Source organism: Lacerta agilis, chromosome 4, assembly GCF_009819535.1.
Source record: "Lacerta agilis isolate rLacAgi1 chromosome 4, rLacAgi1.pri, whole genome shotgun sequence".
NCBI classification, from domain to species: domain Eukaryota; kingdom Metazoa; phylum Chordata; class Lepidosauria; order Squamata; family Lacertidae; genus Lacerta; species Lacerta agilis.
The window spans coordinates 7,703,922-7,731,322 of record NC_046315.1 but is presented as its reverse complement, the minus strand read 5'-3'; the positions used below and the strand labels follow the sequence as shown (position 1 = coordinate 7,731,322).

At 44.6% G+C, this 27,401-nt stretch overlaps 1 protein-coding gene across 1 annotated transcript in view; it reads left to right on the top strand.

The window, feature by feature from the left end:
- The window catches only part of MAP6 (microtubule associated protein 6), a 51,203-nt gene that overhangs the window by 1,207 nt on the left and 22,595 nt on the right, over positions 1–27,401 (top strand). The gene's annotated exons all lie outside the window — the stretch shown is intronic.

Sequence of the window (27,401 nt, the reverse complement as noted above, 5' to 3'; positions counted from 1 at the left end):
AAGCAGATGCTCTCCATCCTAGCTGCTGCCATTGCCCGAGCAGGTCATTGGTAGGACCCATGCTATGCATGCAAAATCACCCAGGTTCAATCCCTGACATTTCCCATTGAGAAGATGCTTTGCTACAGGGCTAGGAATGTTCTCCTGGGTACCTGAAAAGACTCTGCCGTTCAGAGTAGACAATGCAGAGTCCGGTGAGTCAGCGATCCGCATGTACATGCTTGTATGAATGGTTCTCTCCTTTTACAGCTTGCGTTCAGATTAGTGAAAACCACACAGGAGAAGTGGTCCCTAGAGGATTCTTTCCCCTATCAATAACTGCAGGGGCACATTATATATAGATTTTGCCCTGGGAGTCAAAATATTTTGGGCCAGTTTTTGCATGCTGTGGGAGATGACATAAACTTCTTTCCTTTTTTCTTTCTCCAACCTCAAATGCAACGGATTTCATGGTTTTATAAATAGCAAGTGTCAACTCTAGTTGTGCCTCCAGAGCTGACGATGAAATTCTGCAAGAGACTCTGAAATTTTGCCATCCTTGAATTCTCACATTGACATTACAAAATTTCACAACCGGAACTGAAATTTTGCACCCAGAACCAAGTCGTTGACATTTGCTAAGAGAATTCTGTTCAGTGTTCCTAATTCTGCCATCTATCAATCTCCCCCCCCCCAAAAAAAATATATTATACGAGGGTACCTATATGAACTTGCAGAATTTTATATTTCAAGTTTATTCTGTGCCTTTTAAAACTTCTTATTGCTGTCATTCATTCAGTTCCTTTCACAGGATTCATATATATTTTAAATCATCATAACCCCTAGTGGTTTACATGAAATAGAAAACATACTTTAAAATGACTGATAAGCTCAGGTGTTAAAACAAAAGGAAACCAGCCGATTGTTTTTAATTACATATATATATATATATATATACACACACACACACACACACACACAGTATAAACTAAAATTACATATGAAAATACATGTTGAATTGACATGTCTGGGTAGGCATGCTTCAATTTTAAAAAAATGGTATTAGCAGGTCCTGAAAAGACACACTGGCCTAATATCAATGGGCAGGGAGTTCCAAAGTTTAGGCCGTAATACTAAAGGCTTGTTTCCTTGCAAAGGCAGAAAGAACATTATTTAGCCTTTGTGAAACTACTGTCCCAGATGTGGCTGGAGAGAGAAAGGGCTGGCGAGCTCAGAAGAACTGTACTTAACCAATAACCTCTCACCTGACTTTCGGATTATATCTTCAGCCAGGATAGCAGAGTAGCTCTCTGGATCTTGTTCTGTTACAATTCCCATCATTCCTGACCATTGGCTAAGGCTGATGGACCTGGGAGCAACTTGCCTTGAACCGAAGGGCAGTTCCTCGGGAGGAGACCTGCCGTAGGGTTGCAAACCAGTCGCACCTGTGCACACACATCCCATGTGAACAACGCTGTAATTCTAAAGGAAAGAAGCTGGCTGTTTTCTGTTGTGAACCACCCGTGTGTCTTAATCTTTGAATGCTAGTGGAATAGTAAGTCTCGGACGTGGCATCCTCAGTTCCTGGGGGCTGAGCAGGGAATGAATGGGGTGCAAACAGCAGATCGAGGGAACTTATTTCTTGTGTGCGATGCTGTTATACAAGCAGCTTCCCATTTACAGAGGAGTTCTGTTCCAAGGCATCGTGCATTTAAATGAAATTATGTGTGTGTGTGTGTGTCTATATCTATATCTAATCTCTCTATTGATCTATACGTTGTTGTTTTTATTAAAGGATCACTCACAAGGGTACATACAATATCTCTGTTTTCAACAACAACAACAACAATAATAAATTATTATTTATACCCCACCCATCTGGCTCGGTTTCCCCAGCCATTCTGGACAGCTTCCAGCAAAATATTAGAATACAATAATTCATCAAAAGCTTCCCTAAACAGGGCTGCCTTCAGGCGTCTTCTAAAAGTCAGACAGTTGTTTATTTCCTTGACATCTGATGGGAGGGCATTCCACAGGGCGGGCACCACCACCAAGAAGGCCCTCTGCCTGGTTCCCCGAGTCCTTTCTTCAGTTACATTTGCTGTGAGTCACTGTTTTCATAGACATTGTGAGGTTGGGGGGCAGTGTTAGATACTTGGGTGGGTGGGGGACTAAGGTTACAGTTGCCAAAACAGTCCAGTTGCCATTTTGGGAGCAAGGCGGCTCTAAAGCCTCATTTTTCAAATGATGAACTGACTGTGATCAGGACCGGATTTCGGTTTGATGAGGCCCTAAGCTGCTCAAGGTAATGGGGCTGTTTTTGTTGTTGAATATATGCTATATAGGGACACAGGTGGCACTGTGGTCTAAACCACAGAGCCTAGGGCTTGCCGATCAGAAGGTTGGCGGTTCGAATCCCCACGACGGGGTGAGCTCCCGTTGCTCGGTCCCAGCTCCTGCCCATCTAGCAGTTCGAAAGCACAAAGAGCAAGTAGATAAATAGGCACCGCTCCGGCAGGAAGGTAAACGGCGTTTCCATGCGCTGCTCTGGTTCGCCAGAAGCGGCTTAGTCATGCTGGCCACATGACCCGGAAGCTGTATGCTGGCTCCCTCAGCCAGTAAAGCGAGATGAGCACCGCAGCCCCAGAGTCGTCCGCGACTGGACCTAGACTCTGTGGTTTAACCCACAGCGCCACCTGGGTCCCTGTAAACCAAGGTACCACTGTACTACAGTGGTATCTCACAAGAAGAATGCCTCGCTAGACGAAAAACTCGCTAGATGAAAGGCATTCGCTAACGAAAGGGTGACTCGCAAGACAAATTTTCCTATGGCCACGACTCGCAAAACAAAAACGTTTTGCGGGTTCCCCACCCGTAAAACCGCGCTTCCTCCGACCGTGCTTCGCAAGACGAAATTTTCACTATACGACAACACTCGCGGAACGAATTAATTTTGTCTTGCGAGGCACCACTGTATTAGAAATACATAGAGACAGATAGTTATGAAATTATTGTGAGGTTTCATAAGGTAACTGTTTATATTTGGACAACTTGTCTGTTGTACTGTATTGGAAGGAGAATAATAAGCCTTTCCTTAATAACAATTTTAACAATTTATTTAACTAAAACAATAACATTATAGCATATGTATCCACGTTTGTTAACTGATGTGGTTAAGCAATTAAAAAACACACACCCTTAGACTGAGTTTTAGCACACATGTAGCTCTTGTTGTTGTTCAGTTGTTCAGGCGTATCCGACTCTTCGTGACCCCATGGACCAGAGCACGCCAGGCACGCCTATCCTTCACTGCCTCCCGCAGTTTGGCCAAACTCATGCTAGTCGCTTCGAGAACACTGTCCAACCATCTCATCCTCTGTCGTCCCCTTCTCCTTGTGCCCTCCATCTTTCCCAACATCAGGGGCTTTTCCAGGGAGTCTTCTCTTCTCATGAGGTAGCCAAAGTATTGGAGCCTCAACTTCAGGATCTGTCCTTCCAGTCAGCACTCAGGACTGATTTCCTTCAGAATGGATCGGTTTGATCTTCTTGCAGTCCATGGGACTCTCAAGAGTCTCCTCCAGCACCAGAATTCAAAAGCGTCAATTCTTCGGTGATCAGCCTTCTTTATGGTCCAGCTCTGTAGCTCAGTCTTCTTCAAAAACAAGCATCTGTGATAATACCTTGTCGTTGGAAAAAACTGCCCCAAATAATCTTACAGAAACCTCTGGAAGAGCATGACTTTGTGAATGGATTGATGGGAAAAAATTAAACATTGCATATAAAGCCTCATGCTACTTAATTAAAAACAAATCCTTATTTCCTGGTGGATAGCCTTTGGATTATAATGTAACTTAAATAGAAAACTATCTTTACCAAAAAAATTCTCCAAAAACATTTAAAAAACTGTTTTAATTTTTTTTAAAAAGTCCAATTTAAATAAATAAATAAATAAATAAATAAATAAATCTGATTTTTCAATATATTTTTTAAAAAATAATACCGTATTTTCCGGCGTATAAGACGACTGGGCGTATAAGACGACCCCCAACTTTTCCAGTTAAAATATAGAGTTTGAGATATACTCGACCGCAGATTCTCCACCCGGCTATAAGACGACCCCTGACTTTTGAGAAGATTTTCCTGGATCAAAAAGTAGTTTTATATGCCAGAATATATAGTAATTGATTTTTTTTAAAAAATCATCAATTTTTATCCACCCTGGCCAGCTTCCAGGCATACCTGCTGCTTGCCAAGAGGGGGGGATGCAAAGCGAGGGGTTTTCGTGGCTGCGTAGACGCCGATCCGGTACTCCCACCACCCAAACGTAGCTGCTCCTCTCCTCTTCCTTCCACCTTTTCTTGTTTCTGTCGCCCTTCTCCTGTGCTTGAGGGTCGGTTGTCGTTCAGCAGAGGACCTGGCAAATTCTCTCCCTGCCCTTGTAGGTCAGCACAATGCCATCCCCAAAAGGCCGTCAAGTCTGGAACCAGGAATAGAATCGTAGGTCTTCCAGGTGCAGTTATATTTAATTAAAAGGGACATTGTGAATCATCTTCTGGTTTTCTAAAAAGGCATTGTAGAGCGCTCCTCTCATCTTAATTAGCAGCGACTGTGTACAGAGAGCCTTTCGGCATCCCTGTTTCCTAAAAAGCAGGGCTGATTTTCTGCTGTGTGTGGGGGGGGGGGGGGTTGGTGAAATTTCCTTCGATTTTTCAAATGGTTTTGCTACATACCTGTAACAAGTGTCGGTGTGTGCATGTGTATTTGATGTGTGCACGAGAGAGAAGAAAGGTCTTGCTTCTCCTTCCCTTAAAATAATCAAGGGTAACCAAAATTGTGTGGCAGCGTTTAGTGCAGACAGCACAGTGTTCAGAACGCTTTGCTGCTCTGAGTTTCAATGAATGGAACCCACATGTGCAAATTAAGGTCTCTTGTCTGGAAAGGTGGTTGGTCGGCTGTAGGAGCAAACATGGCAATGGCTTATTATTTCCCAATATTGTTAATGCATAAAACCATGTACATGTGAAAAGGATCTAGGAGTTTTGGTAGACCACAAACTTGACATGAGTCAACAGTGTGATGCAGCAGCTAAAAAAGCCAATGCAATTCTGGGCTGCATCAATAGGAGTATAGCGTCTAGATCAAGGGAGGTAATAGTACCACTATATTCTGCTCTGGTCAGACCTCACCTGGAATACTGTGTCCAGTTCTGGGCACCACAGTTCAAGAAGGATACTGACAAGCTGGAAGGTGTCCAGAGGAGGGCAGCCAAAATGGTCCAAGGCCTGGAAACGATGCCTTATGAGGAACGGCTTAGGGAGCTGGGTATGTTTAGCCTGGAGAAGAGAAGGTTAAGGGGTGATAGGATAGCCATGTTCAAATATATAAAAGGATGTCATATAGAGGAGGGTGAAAGGTTGTTTTCTGCTGCTCCAGAGAAGCGGACACGGGGCAATGGATTCAAACTACAAGAAAGAAGATTCCACCTAAACATTAGGAAGAACTTCCTGACAGTGAGAGCTGTTGGACAGTGGAATTTGCTACCAAGGAGTGTGGTGGAGTCTCCTTCTTTGGAGGTCTTTAAGCGGAGGCTTGACAGCCATCTGTCAGGAATGCTTTGATGGTGTTTCCTGCTTGGCAGGGGGTTGGACTGGATGGCCCTTGTGGTCTCTTCAAACTCTAGGATTCTATGATTCTATGATAAGGCCTGGGGGCAGGATCTGGCCCAATCACCTTCTCAATCCGGCCCTTGAGTGGTCCGGGAATCTACGTGTTTTTACATGAGTAGAATATGTGCTTTTATTTAAAATGCATCTTTGGGTTATTTGTGGGACATAGGAATTCATTCCTCCCCCCCCCCTCCAAAATATAGTCCAGCCCCCCACAAGGTCTGAGGGACAGTGGACTGGCCCCTTGCTGAAAAAGTTTGCTGACCCCTGCATGATAAAACAGAAAAGATCTATGAGTCAATACGCACATTAACCTCCATTTTTAAGGCTTTGAGTTGGGCTGCAGCACAATGATCAGCCCTAGTCCAGGCTGGGGCTGGTGGGAGTTGTTGGTGAAAATACTGGGGGGCGCCGGGTTGGGGAATGCTGTTTTTCAGTGCAACCTGGAAACAGACAGTGGAGACAAATGTTTTTGAAAATGCATGCATCACAACTACAGCTGCAATGTTTTGCTTGAATGATAAGTCAATCGGCAGAGCATGTGACTGTTAATCTCAGGATTGTGGGTTCTAGGCCCACATTGGGCAGAAAATTCCTGCATTGCAGGGGGTTGGACTAGATGACCTTTGGGGTGCCTTCCAACTCTGCAGTTCTATGATTCTCATTAGAATGATTTGATTAGATCTGGTAAGAATGATTGATTGATTAGATCTGGTTGGTTCGTTGCTTTGCTGGTTTGGTTAGATGAATTGATCAATTAGATGAATTAATCAACTGCCAATTGGTCAACAGGCTAATATTATTGTTATTTATACTCTTCAAATGCAAACATTTCATTAATTTTACAATCATTTTAACATTTCAAGGTTTGACCTCCTTCCCCCTCTTTCTGCGGTTCCTTAAATTTATTTTTTAATATCTTCTGCGTATCCAAAATTCATTTAATTTGCTCCTTTAATGAATCCCACCCAGAAATTAGCACCTGTCTCGAGGTGCCCAGAATCCACTACCACTTCCTGTCAAATTTGTTTCCAGTAGCAAATGCAAGTTTGCCACTTGTAGTGTGCTAAAAATCCCTCGGTCTGACTGTATTATCTCAGATATTGTGTTAGAGGTTTCTGCCTTGAAATTTTTATCTTTCTTCTTTGATGCAATAATCCTTGTCTATGTGGACAACAACTTCAGGATGTGTTGAAAGCCACACTTAACCCACTGCATAAACTCTCAGCTCATTCACCGCAGTCCCCAAATGTATTGATCCATTCAAGCAAAACTTGCAAGGTCAGGAAAACAATGCTTTTATTGGGGGGCAATGCTGTGCGCAAAATATGGTCTGAAGCTCAACATCAAAAAAACTAAGATCATGGCCACTGGTCCCATCACCTCCTGGCAAATAGAAGGGGAAGAAATGGAGGCAGTGAGAGATTTCACTTTCTTGGGTTCCATGATCACTGCAGATGGTGACAGCAGTCACGAAATTAGAAGACGCCTGCTTCTTGGGAGAAAAGCAATGACAAACCTAGACAGCATCTTAAAAAGCAAAGACATCACCTTGCCGACAAAGGTCCGTATAGTTAAAGCTATGGTTTTCTCAGTAGTGATGTATGGAAGTGAGAGCTGGACCATAAAGAAGGCTGATCGCCGAAGAATTGATGCTTTTGAATTATGGTGCTGGAGGAGACTCTTGAGAGTCCCATGGACTGCAAGAAGATCAAACCGATGATCCATTCTGAAGGAAATCAGCCCTGAGTGCTCACTGGAAGGACAGATCCTGAAGTGGAGGCTCCAGTACTTTGGCCACCTCATGAGAAGAGAAGACTCCCTAGAAAAGACCCTGATGTTGGGAAAGATGGAGGGCACAAGGAGAAGGGGACGACAGAGGACGAGGTGGTTGGACAGTGTTCTCAAAGTGACTGGCACGAGTTTGGCCAAACTGTGGGAGGCAGTGGAGGATAGGGGTGCCTGGCGTGCTCTGGTCCATGGGGTCACAAAGAGTCGGACATGACTGAACAACAACAACAATAATGCTGTGTGCAAGCTTTTTGGTCACACAGCTCTCTTTGCCAGGCTCAGAGTGTTCAAGAAGTTTAAAAGAACATGCTTAAAAGGAAGATGAGAGAGAAGCCCCTTTGCTTTGGCATACAGTGGTGCCTCGCTAGACGAAAATAATTCGTTCTGTGAGTATTTTCGTCTAGCGATTTTTTCGTCTAGCAAAGCACCAATGCAAATAGCAGTTTTCGCTAGACGGAAAAAAAATTCGTCTTGCAAAGCAGCCCCATTGACTTTTTCGTCTTGCGGGGCAGCTTCCGCTAAATGAATGCCGTTCGTCTAGCGAGTTTTTCGTCTAGCGAGGCATTCGTCTAGCGGGGCACCACTGTAGCGCTCAGGCACACTAAACTTTTGCTGTGGATAGTTTTGGTTTCACGGTTACATAGTTACATCCTAACAGCCCTATCCTAGGCATTACTCAGAAGTAAGTCCCAGTAAGCTCAACGGACATATCCCATTATTTATTTCCTAAATTTTATACACCATTCGATTGTGTAAAAAACAAAACAAAACACCACACCCTCAAAGTGCTTTACAAGCAGTACAGTTATCTGTAAAAACAACTCTTCAAAACTAAAGATAAATCCAACTTCCAGTAAATTAAAACACAGTAAGACATCAAACATTAAAAACTTCCCTGTAATGAGAAGTTTTCTGCCTTTCTATGTTTATTTAAATATTTAGCTATTTTTTAATGGACTATATGGAACTTGCTGAGCAGACTGTGAAGCTCCGAGACCAGAGGGAGGAGAAGGTGCAAGAAGATTGGAAGAAATTTAAAGAATACTTTAAAAACCGTGAAAAATTAGATATTTGAAGCAGAATCAGTAAATATAAATGGCTTTAGTCATAAGATGTTAGATTAAAATAGTAATCTAGAAGTAATGTTGATGAAAGACGTATGTTGTTAAATGTTATGATAAGTAATAAGTAATATGAAGTAAGTTAGCTATTTGAAACTGCAATAAGAATAATGATGATTGATGGAAATTAGTTACAAAGTTACTAAAGTAAATTAGAACTGGACGCAGTTGAGAGAACGGGGGAAGTCCCCCAGTTAAGATTCAAACTAGATTTAAACATTAAGCAATAAGTATTTGAGTGTTCGTGTTTCGGTATGTATAAGTTTTTATTATTTTGTATTTTGTATTTTTTATAGTTAGTGTGTTGTTGTATTTGATGTGTCTCTATTGTGTTTTTATGTTGTATTTGTGATTTGTTTAATGTGAAAACTAATAAAATTCTTTAAAAATAAATAAATAAATAAATATTTAGCTATTTTGCGATGAGTGTAATTTGAATTGGAAAACATACAAAATGCAATGATATAAAGGTTAATTTTGAAAGCCATGAGGCGGAAGGGAAGGAAGTCGATGGGCTCTAAAGAGCCTAGTAGGGCAGTAATTGTTCCTTGATAATTTGTCACCCCCTCCATTGTGGAAAATGGGGCGGTCCGCCCCCTATGCCCCCCTTGCTACGCCCCTGTGCCTCAGTATCGGAAAAGGTGCTTCACAGATAGCTAGAGATTTGAGCCTGCGTTTTCTAGTTGGTTTCATTAACCCCTGAATTTGCTCTTTAGATGCCATGCTGATTAAAAGAGTAGAACGTTCATTTTTGGTCCACGCTGCAACCTTTGCAGTTGCCTGGTTTTCAAAATTCCTGCTGCCTGATGAATAATACCCAAGTCCAGCTCACTTTCATTAATAATAGCATTGTCTGGTTAATCTCTGGATAAACATCTTAGCTCTTCTGCGGATACTATTTTGAGGATTCACGTACCCTCCTTATATCCTGGCAGCCGAGCTTTGCCAGACATCAGTGAGAACACGCCAACAGAGGAGCTTTTAGAAATACAACAGTTATAGCCCATGCTTAAAGCTTAAAGCTCCTGCTAAATCTTTGACAAGGTTTGCCTCTTCTCACCCTTACCACCGTGGCCAGTGCACAAAACTCTTCTTGCATATGCTTAATAATAATAATAATAATAATAATAATAATAATAATAATTCATTTATACCTCGTCCATCTGGCTGGGTTTCCCCAGCTACTCTGGGCGGCTCCCAACAGGATATTAAAAACACGATAAAACATCAACATTAAAAACTTCCCTAAACAGGGCTGCCTTTAGATGTCTTCTAAAAGTCAGATAGCTGCTTATTTCCCTTCCAATTCTGCAATTCCAAAATTCTGTATGTGGAGCCAGAGCCAATGACTGGCAGAGGCAACTAATTCTAGTGTTCGAGAGCCAGTGTGGTGTAGTGATTAAAAGCGGAAGGCTCGTAATCTGGTGAACCAGATTCGCGTCCCCGCTCCTCCACATGCAGCTGCTGGGTGACCTTGGGCTAGTCACACTTCTCTGAAGTCTCTCAGCCCTCTCACCTCACAGAGTGTTTGTTGTGGGGTAGGAAGGGAAAGGAGAATGTTAGCTGCTTTGATACTCCTTTGGATAGTGATAAAGTGGGATATCAAATCCAAATCCAAACTCCTCCTCTTCCTTGACATCTGATGGGAGGGCGTTCCACAGGATGGGCCCCACTACCGAGAAGGCCCTTTGTCTGGTTCCCTGTAACCTCACTTGTCACAGGGAGGGAACCGCCAGAAGGCCCTCGGAGCTGGACCTCAGTGTCCGGGTTGAACGATGGGGGTGGAGACGCTCCTTCAGATAAACTGGGCCGAGGCCGTTTAGGGCTTTAAAGGTCAGCACCAACACTTTGAATTGTGCTAGAAAATGTTCTGGGAGCCAATGTAGGTCTTTCAGGACCAGTGTTATATGGTCTCGGCGGCCGCTCCCAGTCACCAGTCTAGCTGCCACATTCTGGATTAGTTGTAAAGTTTCTGGGTCACCTTCAAAGGTAGCTCCATGTAGAGTGCATGGCAGAGTCCAAGCGGGAGATAACCAGAGCATGCACCACTCTGGCAAGACAGTCTGCAGGCAGGTAGGGTCTCAGCCTGTGTACCAGATGGAGCTGGTAGACAGCTGCCCTGGACACAGAATTTACCTTCCCGCCTATTTATCTACTTGCACTCTGATGTCCTTTCGAACTGCTAGGTGGGCAGGAGCAGGGACCGAGCAACGGGAGCTCACCCCGTCGCGGGGATTCGAACCACCAACCTTCCGATCGGCAAGCCCTAGGCTCTGTGGTTTAACCCACAGCGTCACTCACATCCCTACATCATTTTAAGCCAGAGCTTGATAATTATTTCACTATTAATATACTTCTTCTTAATTGTATTTCACTATTAATATACTTCTTAATTTCATTTCAGTTCCACAATTACTTTGATAAAATACATATTTTAAATCCTATGATGTAAGTCATGGGTCCCACCTGCTAGCCTGCTCCCTAAAATATCACTGGTTTGCTCCTTTCTATATATAGGGTGCCTCCATTCTGCATGTGCAAATGGCTTGAGATACCTATGAGGTTCATAAATTAACATAGAGCATATATTCCACACAAAAAAACAGTGACCATTTGTTGTTGACAAAGGACAGCTGGACATATAAAGGGCCCCATTACCTTCAGTAGCTTAGGGCCTCATCGAACCGAAATCCAGCTGTGTGTGTGTGTGTAGGGTGGGGGAACTTGCTGAGCACACACCCATCCGTGCACCGCAAATTTATTGCCAGGTAATTACTTGTCTGCTCCAGTTACCGCTATGTGATGCAGTTGGGGAAGAAGAAGAGGAGGACGTGTGTGGGATTACATTATATCACTGACTCTCCACTCCCCTAAAGTGCTTTGCTGGCAAGCTGTCTGGGCTCAGGTGTGCAGAGGTCAGCAGAGTAGCTCAGCAAGGGAGGGGGGGAAATGGATTGAGCCCCTCGCTTGGCTGCAAGCCAAATGAGAGCATGTCAAGCGCAGCTTTCGAAGCGTCCAACCTCGGCGTTGTTAATTTAAGCATGATGTGATATATAGCTGGGAAAGATAATGAATGGATTCAGAGGACCCTTTTCAGGGAGAATCATAGAATTGGTAGGGACCCTGAGACAGGGGCGTACGAAGTGGGGGGCGGAGGGGGCAGGCCGCCCTGGGTGCCACGGGGGGGGGGGCAAGATGGCCCCTGCCTCCCACCAGCTGTAGAGGACGCACACAGTTATTATGGGGGCCGCTCGCACGGCGACCATACAGGCGCACTGTATATGGGATGCTGCACATGCGCACTCCATATGGACGCCGTGCATGCACCAATGGGTGGTTCGCCCCAGCCCTTGTCGTCCCACCCCGGGTGCCGGAGAGGGTTCCTCTGCCACTGCCCTGAGAGCAGGCATGTATCCTTTCCTACCCCCGATCCCAGGGCTCTAGAAACACCTCCTCCCACATTGCAACAGACACAGAACGAACATATTCCGTTCCTTATGATTCCACTTGCTGCCTTTCTATAGCTTTCTTTTGCAGCAGTGACTGGGTTGTTTTTTGTTTTTATTATGTACTTTGTGCTTTTATATTGGGGTTTTATGTTGTAATGGCTCTGAGACCTGCGGGTATAGGGCAATATAAAAATTTAATTAACTTGTTGTTGTTGTTTTGTTGTTGTTGTTGTTGTTCCTTGGCTACTGAACATGCTTAATCTTCAGTGAGCTGTTTGGAAAACAGTGACTTCTCCCCCTGATTTTTTTAAAAAAAACTTTCCAACCATTGGGGTTCCCAGTGCTGAGATCTCAGTGGCCCCAGGTGGCGTGGTCAGTTGGGGCAAATGCAGCTCTGACCCACTAACCTCATTCTTCACTTGCCATTCTTTGCCTACCTTCCTTCCTCCTTACAACCAGTCCATGGGGTAGCTCTGACTATCAGCTTCCTCCTCCATAGGCTCACCTTAGCCTTTATAGAAGGAAGAGGATGAGGAAGAGGAAGAAGAAGAAGAAGAAGAAGAAGAAGAAGAAGAGGAAGAAGAAGAAGAGGAAGAGGAAGAAGAAGAAGAAGAAGAAGAAGAAGAAGAAGAAGAAGAAGAAGAGTTTGGATTTGATATCCCGCTTTTCACTACCTGAAGGAGTCTCAAAGCGGCTAACATTCTCCTTTCCCTTCCTCCCCCACAACAAACACTCTGTGAGGTGAGTGGGGCTGAGAGACTTCAGAGAAGTGTGACTAGCCCAAGGTCACCCGGCAGCTGCATGTGGAAGAGCGGAGACGCGAACCCGGTTCCCCAGATTACGAGTCCACTGCTCTTAACCACTACACACCACACTGGCTCTCGAACACTAGAATTAGTTGCCTCTGCCAGTCATCGGCTCTGGCTCCACTTACAGAATTATGGAACTGCAGAAATGGAAGGGACCCAAGGGTCATCTAGTCTAACCTCCTGCAATGTAGGAATCTCAGCTGAAGCATCCCTGACAAATGGGCATCTAACCTCTGCTTAAAAACCCCCCAGGAAGGAGAATCCACAACCTCTCGTGGGAGTCTGTTCCACCGTCAAACAGCTCTTACCTGTGGGAATGTTTAGGGATGCAGGAGAGGATATATTGTTTAAGATATCCTATTCCAACTTGAGTTAACAAATTCAACAATATCAGCAGATTTAACATTCCCCTTTTAAACACACACAGTAGATAGCTTGCTCAGACTCTCTAGAGTCGCTTTAATAATTGTCCTGGTATTTCCCCCTTTTAATCCCTCTCAAAATAAGACACTACACAGTCTTCTATAAAAGCATAAAAAGAGTTTACTTACATAGATCATTCTGTTCACAAAAGGATCCCAGAAGGCGGACTTAAATTCAGTAAATGTTACATGTACTCAGGAGACTGTCCCATAAGGCAAAAACAGTTCCATTGTCCTCTCTTGGCTGGAAGCCAAGAGAGCATTCTAGCGATGTCGCTTCTTTAAGAACGTCATCCAAAAAAGAGAAAGATGGTGGCCAGGCTGGTGCTTTTGTTTACCTGCCCAGGTGAGGCCACACCCATCTCCAGTTACACAGAGGAAACCCATCCCAGCCCAGAATAAACAGCAAGTTCTGACTGGAGTTCCCCTTCTATGTCCACTAGAGTTCCCCTTCTATGTCCACTCTAGTAATGTTGTATTTGACTGCTCCCGTGCTTTCATCCCACATTACCGTCAGAAAGTTCTTCCTGAGTCAGAATCTCCTTTCTTGTAACTCGAAGCCATTGCTTTGAGTCCTACCCTCTAGGACAGGAGAAAACAAGCTTGCTCCTCCTTCCATGGGACAGCCCTTGAGATATTGGAGGGTGGCTGTCACGTCTTTTGTCCGTCTCCTCTTCCCCAGGCTAAACATGCTCTGCTCCTTCAACCATTCCTCATAAGGCTTGGTTTCCAGACCCTTGATCATCTAGGTTGCCCTCCTCTGCACATCTTTCAGGTATCTGGAGGTATCTGGTTGGCCAACTGCCTCAACCATTCCTCATCATGCTTGGTTTCCAGACCCTTGATCATCTTGGTTGCCCACCTCTGCACATCTTTCAGGTATCTGGAGGTATCTGGTTGGCCAGCTGCCTCAACCGTTCCTCATCAGGCTTGGTTTCCAGACCCTTGATCATCTTGGCTGAGGGTTGCCTTCTTCTCTACCAATCACAGGCTCTACCACCGCTGGCTACCATCTCTAGGCTCTTTTTGTCGGCCCTCACCACTCATGCTCACAGCTGTTCACCAAGATAGTTGCTACTTGAAGCCTCCATCGTTTTCCTTTGGGTTCTTTCCCATTAACAAATCCGCAAGCAGAGTAAGATCCTAGGCCTGGAGGAGGAAGGATGAATAATAGTTTTGGCGCGGTGTGCGGGGGTGAAAATTACTTTTTGGCGGCTTGCAGAACATGCAAACAAATAAACATACACTCCTAAGCAGTGGGTGTAATTAAAAGCTTATTGAATGCCAAATCAGGCCAAATCTCAGGTCCTGTTACTTGCAGATCACAGCTGCTTCACAAACTCACACGAAAACAAGCCACTTGCCGGCACATACTTTTGTGAATGAATTTGTCACACCCTGCTCTTCCCAGACCTGTGGAAGTCATTCTAGTGAATGGGCTATTCACACGCCCCAGTGTTCCCAGGCTTGTCGTGTTCTTGCATTTTGAAGATGGCCTTATTGAATGCAACAACCTATTCTCTTCCCCCATGCTATGAAACCTGCATTTTCCTAAATCTGGTAACAAAGGCCTCCGAAACAACACCATCGGTGACTGATGTGAGCTTTCCAGGAGCTGCTCAGATCATGGCAAACCTGTGTAGTCAACATGCAAACTTTTGCAAAATTCCTGCCTGCAAACTGTAGCTCACATCTAGAGTCCTGCAAGAGGACACTGCAATGTTTTAGAGAAGAGCTGTCCAGACTTTCGGGAGCAGTAAGAGCTTTTGATTCGGTCCTTTTTTGTGCTATGGCGAGGTCCTTACAGCAGAACACCTGATACAAAGTTCCTATCGCGGAATCATAGAATTGTAGAGTTGGAAGGGACCCTGAGGGTCGTCTTGTCCAACTCCCTGCAATGCAGGAATATGCTTCTGTCCCATACAGGGATCGAACCTGCAACCTTGGCATTATCAGCACCACGCTCTAACCAACTGAACTACCGGTATATCCAAGGATGCTTGCACCTTAACTCTCTGAGAGCCAGTGTGGTCGTGTAGTGGTTAAGAGTGGTGGACTCGTAATCTGGTGAACCGGGTTCGCGTCTCCGCTCCTCCACATGCAGCTGCTGGGTGACCTTGGGCTAGTCACACTTCTCTCAGCCCCACTCACCTCACAGAGTGTTTGTTGTGGGGGAGGAAGGGAAAGGAGAATGTTAGCCGCTTTGAGACTCCTTCGGGTAGTGATAAAGCGGGATATCAAATCCAAACTCTTCTTCTTCTCGTTCATTTGCTCCAGGTGGGCCTGTGGGTCTTAAGATGGACTCTGACTCTCATAACCTGTCCCTACCCACCAGAGCCATTGCCCAGGAAGAAGATGAGTTGTAGCCTAGCTTCTTCTTCTTCTTCTTCTTCTTCTTCTTCTTCTTCTTCTTCTTCTTCTTCTTCTTCTGCGATCCCTCATAGCCGAGTATGATCGTCTTCCATAAACACGGTTTTTACAACGAGTCCTAAAGTGACTGTGGAGGCCAATTCTGGATCCACACGTCCTTCCACAGTGGGGACATAGGTTTCTGGACGGGAGTTGATCACGGTGAGGGTTTGCAATCCATGCCTTCATATTTCTCCCTTGCGTCCTGAGTTTGATTGTCTTCAAAGCCCACGACACCTTTGGTCAAGACTGTTCTCCAACTGGAGCGCTCGCAGGCCAGTGTTCCCCAGTTGTCGGTGTTTATACGACATTTTTTTTAGATTTGCCTCGAGAGAGTCTTTGAAACTCTTTTGTTGACCACCAGCATTACGCTTTCCATTTTTAAGTTGGGAATAGAGTAGTTGCTTTGGAAGACGATCAATCAGGATCTGAAAGGCTGCAGAGTCCCCATGCCAAATTTATTCCTACAAGGCTGTGGCTTCACACACAAAAATTGGGTAGCCTGAAATGTCAACCTTAGAACTACTGAAGCTAAAGCAATGAGCCCAGAGCGCCTCAGCATGCACCAGGAATCCCGAATATTCTTATATTAATCTCTCCTTTTCATAGAATCATAGAATCATAGAGTTGGAAGAGACCACAAGGGCCATCCAGTTCAACCCCCTGCCAAGCAGGAAACACCATCAAAGCATTCCTGACAGATGGCTGTCAAGCCTCTGCTTAAAGACCTCCAAAGAAGGAGACTCCACCACACTCCTTGGCAGCAAATTCCACTGTCGAACAGCTCTTACTGTCAGGAAGTTCTTCCTAATGTTTAGGTGGAATCTTCTTTCTTGTAGTTTGAATCCACTGCTCCGTGTCTGCTTCTCTGGAGCAGCAGAAAACAACCATTCTCCCTCCTCTATATGACATCCTTTTATATATTTGAACATGGCTATCATTTTTTATTACTGGGTGCTTTCCACACAGTCTATCAGATTACGCGTGGGCTGGGTTGGACTAAGCTCATTCTCATTGCCACCATTGTTATCCTTGGATGAGTGCAACTTGGTGATGAAGGAGCCCTCCCCTTTAACAGGCTGTCTGGTTGATTTCCTGTCTGCATTGACCTTGAGATCCCTTGCATCTTTTTCCAGGCTCCCTGGAGGTTCGGAGCAGCATCTAGCAATTATAATTGTAATAGAAAGTGCCTGGTGATGGATGGGAGGTCCATCAGGATTCAAATTATCCTGATGGCCTCTCTTGATCCACAATTTGCACGCTTTTCTCTCTGTCTCTTGCTTGCTCCACCCCTCCCCACATCAATAAATATTATGGGAGTAACTCAGCAGGTTATCTGCCGACTTCAGCTTCTTCTTCTTTGGGGATTACTCGTAGCCGGGTAAGATTGTCTTCCATGAACACAGTCTTGGCAGTGAGTCTGTAAGGGACTGTGGAGGCCAATTCTTGATCCACATGTCCTTCCACAGTGTGGACATAGGTTTCCGGCCGGGGGTTGATCACAGTGAGGGTTTGCCAAGCGTGCCTTCCTCTTAGCATGTTTCTCCCTTGCATCCTGAGTTTGAGCGTCTTCAAAGCCCATGACACCTTTGGTAAAGGCTGTTCTCCAATTGGAGCGCTCTCAGGCCAGTGTTTCCCGGTTGTTGGTGTTCATGCTACATTTTTAAAGATTTTCCTTGAGAGAGTCTTTAAACCTCTTTTGTTGACCACCAGCATTACGCTTTCCATTTTTAAGTTCGGAGTAGAGTAGTTGCTTTAGAAGACGATCATCAGGCATCCGCACAACATGACCAGCCCAACGAAGTTGGTGTTGAAGAACCATTGCTTCAACACAGGTGATCTTTGCTTCTTCCAGCACTTCCGTGGCAGACCACATCAGCTGCAGACCACCACCCAGAAGTGAGCTGACACAGGGTGTTTTACCACCCAGTGCAATAAGAACACAGGGAGCTGCCTTATACGGAATCAGAACATTGGTCCCTCTAGCTCAATAGTGTCTCCACTGACTGGCAGCAGCTCTCCAGGGTTTTTTTGGGCAGGGGACATTCCTAGTCCTACCTGGGACCTTCTGCATTCAAAGCAGATGCTCTACCACCCTCCAGCTATCCAAGAGGTTTCCCTGTGTTCGAACTCTTTGCAAATTTATTTCCTTCATTTTCTTTTCATTTCAAAACATTGGCAGGCCAATGCCCATTTTTCCTCATTCTCCAGGGCTAGCATAAATAAAAAAATAAAAAAATGAGACAGCTGCCTCAGGCAGGGACAGCAAGTTGTTGGGAGTTTGGGGGGCCACTATTATTTATTTATTTATTTTTCAGCTGGAACTCAGTTCTGGCATCACTCAGGTGGGCGCCATTGCCATTCTAAAAGAACGAGGGAGGTGTTCGTGGTGAATTCCGGCACCCCTTTTCCTAGAAAAATAGCACTGGTTGTCATTAATTTTATTTATTTTTATTTATTTTTATTTTGAGGGGGGGGGTATATTCCTTTTTTTAAAAAAAGTTTTTATTATTTTCCAATAAGACAAAGAAAAAACACTACATATACACAATAAAAAAACACAATATACATTAAACAATAGACAAATTCAGCAACAATAACAATAACAATAAACATAAGAAAAACATATACATACCTAAACATACACTTATCTTTATACCCTTCTTGTTTCTATTTTCTCTGTGTGGGGACTTCCCCCGTTCCCTCCACTGCATTCAAAAACCATATATATTTTGGGTAACTTTATATCTTTTTCCATCAACATTTACCAAATCTCTTAATAATCTTTAGATTTGATTAATCAAGTATAAATCATCACTTAAACTCAATATCTTAAGATGTTCTTAAACAATTAAATCATTCGCAACAAAACTTCTTCTGAACAATTTTATCTAACATTAGCAAGCTAAAGCCAATTCTACTAACTAATTCTGCTCAAATATTCAATTTTACACTATTTACTAGGTAATCCTTAAATTTCTTCCAATCCTGTGACACCTTCTCCTCCCTCTGGTCTCGGATTCTCGCGGTCAGCTCGGCGAGTTCCATATAGTCCATTAACTTCATCTGCCACTCTTCCACTGACGGAGTCTCTTCGCCTTTCCAGTTTCTTGCAAGTAAAATTCTAGCAGCTGTTGTGGCATACATAAAAAACACTCTATCCTGACTGGGTATCTCGGTTGTCATTAATTTTATACCCCGCCTTCTTCCCTGACAGGGGCAGCATACAGATAAAAACAAGAACTGCTAGAAACATAGTGTCAGGGAACTGTCCCAGGCTCAGCGCAGGGAGGTGGAAAGGCTCTTGGGATGCTACAGAGAGCCTCAGTCCCACCTGGTCAGTAGCACCTCCTCCTCCAGCGGTGGGGAGGGGCAAGGCACCCAAGGGATGGAGTGCTGAGGCTCTCGAGATTTTGGAGAGACCCTGCACTCCCCTCGCTCAGCTGGCGAGGAGAGAGACGCGTTACTTCCGTCTCCCCAAATGCACAGAGGGGTGAAACGAAAAGAGGGGAGGTGGGGATTTCGTATACCGAAACTCTTTTGTTGGGGACAGAACCGGAAGGAGCCACTCCCGGATTCTGCCAGCGGTCGATACAGACATGAAACTTTCAGCTCTACACTGTAAATAGTTTGCACAATAAACTACTAAAGGAATGGCCGGAGTTTTGCCTGGTTTCTCATGAGCAACCATCCGAGGACCTTACGCATAGAAAAAATAATAATTGAAAAACAGTTGATAGAATTAAAACTATCTATCCAATCTATTAAAACCATTCAAATAATTGCGATAAAATTGGGATAGAACCAGCTCTTTCATGAAAAGCAGACAGTTCCCTAAAGCTTGTTGGAACAAGGAAGTCTTCACAGAAGGGCAGAAAGGAGGAAAGCTCTGGGAGGAAGACCCTTCATCGCCTACAGACAGCCGCCCAATCTTAAACAACTCCTCACCCCCAATAATACAACAACAGGACTCAACATGGACACTGGTACCAGAGCCTGCAATAAACCCAGATGCCAACTTTGCTGCCACATAAACCCGGACAACACCATTACTGGCCCCAACAACATCAAACATAACATCTTAGGACTATTTAATTGCTCATCTTCCAACATTGTGTATGCCATCAAATGCCAACCGTGCCCTTCAGCTCTCTATATTGGACAAACAGGCCAAGCCCTACGCCAAAGGATAAATGGACATAAATCTGATATCAGGAATCACAAGACAGAGAAACCAGTAGGAGAACACTTCAATCTCCCAGGACATTCTATACAAGATCTCAAAGTAGCTGTCTTAATACAAAGGAATTTCAGAAATAGATTGGAAAGAGAAGTGGCTGAATTGCAACTTATCACCAAACTTAAAACTATGGAGACACCTGGTCTGAACAAAGACGTTGGATTCTTATCTCATTATACATGACAAAGCTATTTTTAGCCATCTCACTCCTTGCTTTTTCCTGTAAGACCAAATGCAGTCGTTAACAGTCGTCAACAGGTTTTCCACACCCATCAGCCAATCACCCATTCCCACCACCCTTCTGAGTAATACCCCTCCCCACCCTCTCACTATATATAAGGGTCTAGTGTCTTCTGTTTCAGTGTATCTGAAGAAGTGTGCATGCACACGAAAGCTCATACCAAGAACAAACTTAGTTGGTCTCTAAGGTGTTACTGCAAGGAATTTTTTATTTTTCATTTTATTTTGTTTTGAGAAAGGAGGAAGTTAGTCTAACTTATCCAGGGAGGGAGTTCCAAAGTACTGTACCACTGAGAAGACCCTCTCCTGTGTCCTGACCAACCATGCAGCAGCTAAAAAAGCCAATGCAATTATGGGCTGCATCAATAGGAGTATAGCATCTAGATCAAGGGAAGTAATAGTACCACTGTATTCCGCTCTGGTCAGACCTCACCTGGAATACTGTGTCCAGTTCTGGGCACCACAGTTCAAGAAGGATACTGACAAGCTGGAATGTGTCCAGAGGAGGGCAACCAAAATGGTCAAAGGCCTGGAAACGATGCCTTATGAGGAACGGCTTAGGGAGCTGGGTATGTTTAGCCTGGAGAAGAGAAGGTTAAGGGGTGACATGATAGCCATGTTCAAATATATAAAAGGATGTCATATAGAGGAGGGTGAAAGGTTATTTTCTGCTGCTCCAGAGAAGCGGACACGGGGCAATGGATTCAAACTACAAGAAAGAAGATTCCACCTAAACATTAGGAAGAACTTCCTGACAGTGAGAGCTGTTCCGACAGTGGAATTTGCTACCAAGGAGTGTGGTGGAGTCTCCTTCTTTGGAGGTCTTTAAGCAGAGGCTTGACAGCCATCTGTCAGGAATGCTTTGATGGTGTTTCCTGCTTGGCAGGGGGTTGGACTGGATGGCCCTTGTGGTCTCTTCCAACTCTAGGATTCTATTATTCTATGCCTGAGAGGGTGGTGGGACTGAGAAAAGGGTCAATGAGTCTTCCCCATGTCACCCCCAGGAGGGTGCTGTCCAGTGCTGAAATAACATTCTGCCACCAGTCAACTTCTCTGAGTTGAATGATGGGAACATCTTGTCCTTTGCTTCAGCCAGAAGCATATCTTGGACTGGTCAACTCCTGCAGCAGACGGCAACGGGGAGATTCCTGTATAGTTGTGGAACTCACTGCCACAAGATGTGGTGATGAGCCCTAGCTCCAAGTGGCCCTTTTATCAGGGGATGTTTAAGAAGGTTTGACAGGAATGTATGGCCAAGGAGGAATGCAGCTCTTGGGCCAAAGAAAGGGCTAGTTACTTCTGGTTTAAGCGATGGGTGCTTTCTTCCTTTCTTGCACTGCAGTTCGTAGGAACCTAGGAAGCTGTCTTACAGCGAATCAGGCCACTGGTCCGTCTAGCTCAGTATTGTCGACACTGACTGCCAGCAGCTCTTTAGGGATTCCCAGTTATATCCGTAGATGCTGGGGATCGAACCTGGGACTTCCTGCGTACATGGCAATTGCTCTGCCACTGAGCCTCTTCCCCAGATTAGAAATCCTATTGAGAACACAGGGAGCTGCCACAGAATCACAGAATTGTAGAGTTGGGAGGGAACCCAAGGGTCATCTAGTCCAACCCCCTGCAGTGCAGGAATCTCAACTGGATCATACCTGACAGATGGCCATCCAGCGAAAATGGATCAGAAGACTTGCTGTACCTGTGAAGAACTTATAATTTCATTGTATCGTGTTGAACATATCTACATATATATATAAATGTTCCCATTGTGTGCGCGGCGGACACCGATGTTCTCCGTAACCGCTGGACCAAAGTGCATCAAATTTAGGACACAGCGTAACATGACCATCAAGGAAGGATCTGGCATAATAAAAATTCAAAAAAACCACACCTATCATGCCTAAAATATAGAATAAAGGCAAAAATAAAATGGCGCACACATTACGTGTCACCAGCAACAGAACTGAAGACTTTGAACAACAACCAATAGAAAGGCTCATCGCAGGGCAGCGTCACAGACTGTGCGCCGACCAAAAAACCTCCTTAACCCCAGTCCTCCATTTTCCTGTGTGCAACCACCGGAGGAACCGACAGCAGGGACAGCCCCCATTAAGCTCCCTGCCCCCAGCCTCTGCCAAGGACCTTACCACTCAGAAAACAGTTAAGAGGAAGGCCTAAACTCTTCTTAGTAGTTTCAGCTCCAGGCACGAAAAGGTTTTTAGGCCCGGGCCATACCATTCCTTATGGCGGGGGGGGGGGTGTAGGATGAGAAAGCTCAGCAACTATGCTTCGCTCCCTATCCTGTCTCCACACACAATCCTTTCTGCACTGCTGTGTCACTTTACAAATGAAACTCCAGTTATCAGAAGAGGAAAAAGCGGCGCACACAGATGTATAAGGACCCTACCAGTTCCCCATCACCCCTCCTTGCATCGTTATGGTCCCTTCTGACCCCAGGCTCAAAAACAGGAGCTTCCAGAATACTCTCGGGGTTGGGAGAATTTTAAAAAGCAAAAAAAAAAAAAAAACCAAAACAAAACACCACAGCAACATGTGGCCGGGCCAACTAGTAGTACTACGAACTGAAGAAGCTTTAGCGAAACGAGATTAACACCCGGAATGCAGGTCTTCTGATCCATTTTCGCTGAGGGACGGTGAGGAGGTGCCTGTCTGCGACCACCATCACGTATGACCATGTCTTGCGACCGTTCCCTCGTATATGACTCTGCAGCACTTTTTGCGTATTTGCATTGTGCAAAGAAGGCTGATCGCCGAAGAATTGATGCTTTTGAAATATGGTGCTGGAGGAGACTCTTGAGAGTCCCATGGACTGCAAGAAGATCAAACCTATCCATCCTTAAAGAAATGAGCCCTGAGTGCTCACTGGAAGGGCAGATCCTGAAGTTGAGGCTCCAGTACTTTGGCCACCTCATGAGAAGAGAAGACTCCCTGAAAAAGACCCTGATGTTGGGAAAGATGGAGGGCACAAGGAGAAGGGGACGACAGAGGATGAGATGGTTGGACAGTGTTCTCAAAGCGACTGGCATGAGTTTGGCCAAACTGCGGGAGGCGGTGGAGGATAGGGGTGCCTGGCATGCTCTGGTCCATGGGGTCACAAAGAGTCGGACACGACTAAATGACTGAACAACAACAAGGACACTGTCATTATTGGCAGAGTTGTTCCACTAGTATACTATTTGTTCACAAGTTTCTCCAGGCTTTGACATGCACGCTGCACTTTAGTATCACAAGAGACCAGGGCCCTGCGGGATTTGGCATCTTTCCGCAGGGCCTGCAAGACGGAGCTGTTCCACCTGGCCTTTGGGTTGGTTTCTGTTTGATATTTATGCTTCATTCTTTTATTGGTGGGTTATTTGAAAATGAGACTGCAGTTTTAATGTTGAATTTTTAAATTGTGTTAACCGCCCTGAGCCCGGTTTTTGGCTGGGAAGGGCAGGGTATAAATAAAATTTTATTATTATTATTATCATTATTATTATTATTATTATTATTATTATTATTATTATTATTATTATTATGTTTAATTGAGTAAATGGTTTCCCAAGCCGGTTTGGGGTTTTGGTTTTGTTGTATTATAATCATTATAACACCTGATACTTTTTTGTGTGTTTATACCTTGTAGTATTGTATTCAGGAGACACGCAAAGGCTGTTTCTCCCCCTGGGACAGGAGAGGATCAAACAGAAATAAAGGGAGTTGGTAGCTTGGACTAAGTAAGCCGCAAGGACTAAACCTTGGCACGCATTAAATTTTAAGCAGGGTGTCTGCGAAGCTTCGTTGCACATTATCTAGAATGTGATGGTTGACACTGATTTTTTCCCCCTCCCTCTCTTTTAATGATGCCTTTCCCACAAACACCACCTGTGACACAGCAAATGCCTGTCAATTGCTGCCTCCACAACAGAGTCCTTTTATAGTGGATGGCTAATTAAACAAAGAAAAGAGGACTCTCAATCTGGCCATCTGCTTCCAGGCTCTCAGCCTGCCTTGCAGACTCCCCTGAGACCTCTGAGGGGCGGCCCTGATGTTTGCAGAGATTCTTGACATGGAGAGAAGCAGGGCTCAATTAGTAGTTTGAGAAACTGGGCTCCGGGATTTATTTATTTTTTATTTTTTGCAAAAGAGTTCATCATCCGAAGAGCTCCTCAGTTTGCTTTCCTGAGGCACTGCTGCAGCCGAGCCAAGTCTGTGCATGTACATTTTCTTTTCTTTTCTTTTCCATTCTTTTCTTTTCTTTTCTTTTCTTTTCTAAGAGATCCAATTTTGTATCGCATCCCAACTCCTGCAACCAGAATAAGTTCAGAAAGCGGGCACAAAGCGATTTATTTCATTAAAAATTATATCCCGCCCATTGACAAAAAAAAAAAGAATAGAACAATGGAATTAGTCGTTAAAAACAATTTCAGACATTTGGGTCTGAAGACTGGGGAAATGTTGCTTAACAGAAAGTAGAATAGCTGGATGTCATCCTAGAGGGAATGTATTGAATAATTTCTTTTATTTAACTGGCAGGCAGAAAAGGAAAAGTCCTTGTTTTCTTTCTTTCTTTCTTTCTTTCTTTCTTTCTTTCTTTCTTTCATAGATAATTTATTACGGTCGGAGACCAGCTTATAAAACACACTTGGGGGTACAATCCCGGCAGGAAAACAAACATTTAAAACATTGTACAACGGTAAAATTAAAATTTATAAATGTGTTAATTGTATAGACACTTAAAAACTTTAAGTCTTTCTTTCTTCCTTCCTTCCTTCCTTCCTTCCTTCCTTCCTTTCCTTCCTTCCTTCCTACCTACCAACCTTCCTTCTTTCTGTTTATCTTCTTTCTTCTTTCTCTTCTCTCTTGTTTTCCTTTGGTATTCTTTGCTCTGGCCTGTTATCGGGGTCCAAGGGTTACATACACATGAAGGTGGTATAAGGACCCTGAGAGGCAAGGAAGGGAATACCCCCCCCCCACTTCCCAAGGTGAGAGACTGGGGGAAAGAGGGAAAGCTCCCAGGTGAGAGCTGGGCGGGGCCACCACTTCCTGAGCGAGACGGAAAGGATAAAACAATGAAATTATCGGCTTACAACCCACTTACAAACAACTAACTTGAGACATTCAAAACGAATCCAAATCTGCAATTAGCTAAACACCAGATTAAAAGGCATGGCAGCATAGCTGGATAGGTAAAGGTAAAGGTAAAGGGACCCCTGACCATTAGGTCCAGTCATGGGCTACTCTGGGGTTGCGGCGCAAATCTCGCGTTACTGGCCGAGGGAGCCGGCGTACAGCTTCCGGGTCATGTGGCCAGCATGACTAAGCCGCTTCTGGCGAACCAGAGCAGCACGGAAACGCCGTTTACCTTCCCGCCGGAACGGTACCTATTTATCTACTTGCACTTTGGCGTGTTTTCAAACTGCTAGGTTGGCAGGAGCTGGGACCGAGCAACAGGAGCTCACCCCGCTGCGGGGATTCGAACCGCCGATCTTCTGATCGGCAAGCCCTAGGTTCTGTGGTTTGACCCACAGCGCCACCCACATCCCAGCCATCGCTAGATAGGCCTTCCTAAATGAGAATGCTTTTAGCAGGCGCTGAAAAAAGTACAATGAAGGTTCCTGCCTGACGTCAATAGGCTGGGAGTTCCAAAGTGTGGCTGCTACCGCAATGAAAGATTGATTTCTTTCAAATTTTGAAGGGGTGCTATTTGGCTCCTGCAACGGTGCCAGTTCTGCAGATGGAAGTGGTCGAGTGAACAGATACAGCAAGCACACAGGTAGTTGCTTTGCTGAAGTTTTTTCATCCATATGATTTTAGTTTTGAAATACAAACATGTGAACAGGTGCCTACTTCCATGCGTTTGACTTGCGTGAGACCTTGGCGATATGCGTGGTGCCAGGAAATCATTAACCAAATCGGCCTAAACTGCAAAAAGGCACGGAAATGGCAAAACCAGTGGGGAAACTGCAAAAGTGGTGCAAAAGGAAAACAGCTGGCAATCCCAGGAGCCTTTGCACCAACCTTTGAGGCCTGGGGAGATTAGGAGTTTGAGGAAGGAGATCTGGAGGGAGCAGTTGTGGCGGAGTTTGCTGCACTTTTTGATTTGGTGGAGATTTTTCAATGGTTTCCTTAGGTTCAGAGGATGTTTACCAGCTTTTTTGATGGTGTTCCTCACTATATGCGATTTCCTGTATACACTTGGAACCCGGAATGTAACCCTTGCGTAAGTGGGGAGATGCGTGTAGTTGAAAATGTGCATCTTGCAGATGGAACATATCAAACATGTATTATTCTTGGTTACTGTATTTTTCGCTCCATAGGATGCACCGGACCATAGGGCACACCTCGTTTTTAGAGGAGGAAACAAGAAAAAAATATTTTTCTGGTTTTCCTCCTCTAAAAGCCCTGATTTTATTTATTTATTTATTTATTTATTTATTTATTTATTTATTTATTTATTTTGAGGATCAGCTTTGCAGCTTTTTTGCAAAGGGAAAAGCCCTGGTTTTTTGAGGATCAAGCTAAAAGTTTTGCAGCTTTTTTGCAACGGGAAAAGCCCTGGTTTCTTCAGGATCAGCTAAAAGTTTTGCAGCTTTTTTTGCAAAGGGAAAAGCCCTGGTTTCTTCAGGATCAGCTAAAAGTTTTGCAGCTTTTTTTGCAAAGGGAAAAACCCTGTTTTTATGGGGTTTAACTCACATTTCTGCAGCTGCTAAAGGAAAGGGAGCCCTTTCTACAGTTTCCAGATAGATAATCTAATCAGCCAGTCACATGTCGCTGGGGAAACAAACAACCTCCCTCTGCAGCACATTCAACAATGGAGGGCGGGGCTGAAAGGGAGCCGGGACTCTTATCTCCCTCCCGATCTCTTGCTGATCAGCTGCTGAGCGGGGTCCTTTCAACACCCCCTTTTCTCTTTGTAAAATAAAAAGCATGATCCTCTTTTTGGCCCCTGGGCAATTCAGCTCCAGGGACCACCATTCGCTCCATAAGACGCACAGATATTTCCCCTTACTTTTCAGGAGGGAAAAGTTGCGTCTTGTGGAGCGAAAAATACGGTAAATCTGCATCACATCTTTCTTCTCTGATTGAAATCAAGGGGGTATACATGGTGAGGGTCCCAGGTAATCTCCGCTTCAGGGACCAGGAAGTACAGGCTTGCTTTCCTTCAGCAAGACTGCCGTAAATTGTGCTTTCGGGTTTTTCAGTCATCCAAGCATCTAAGTGGTCAGGAATGAGCCGAACTATTTGGGATGCATTTCTATCCCTTCGTTTCCAGGGAGA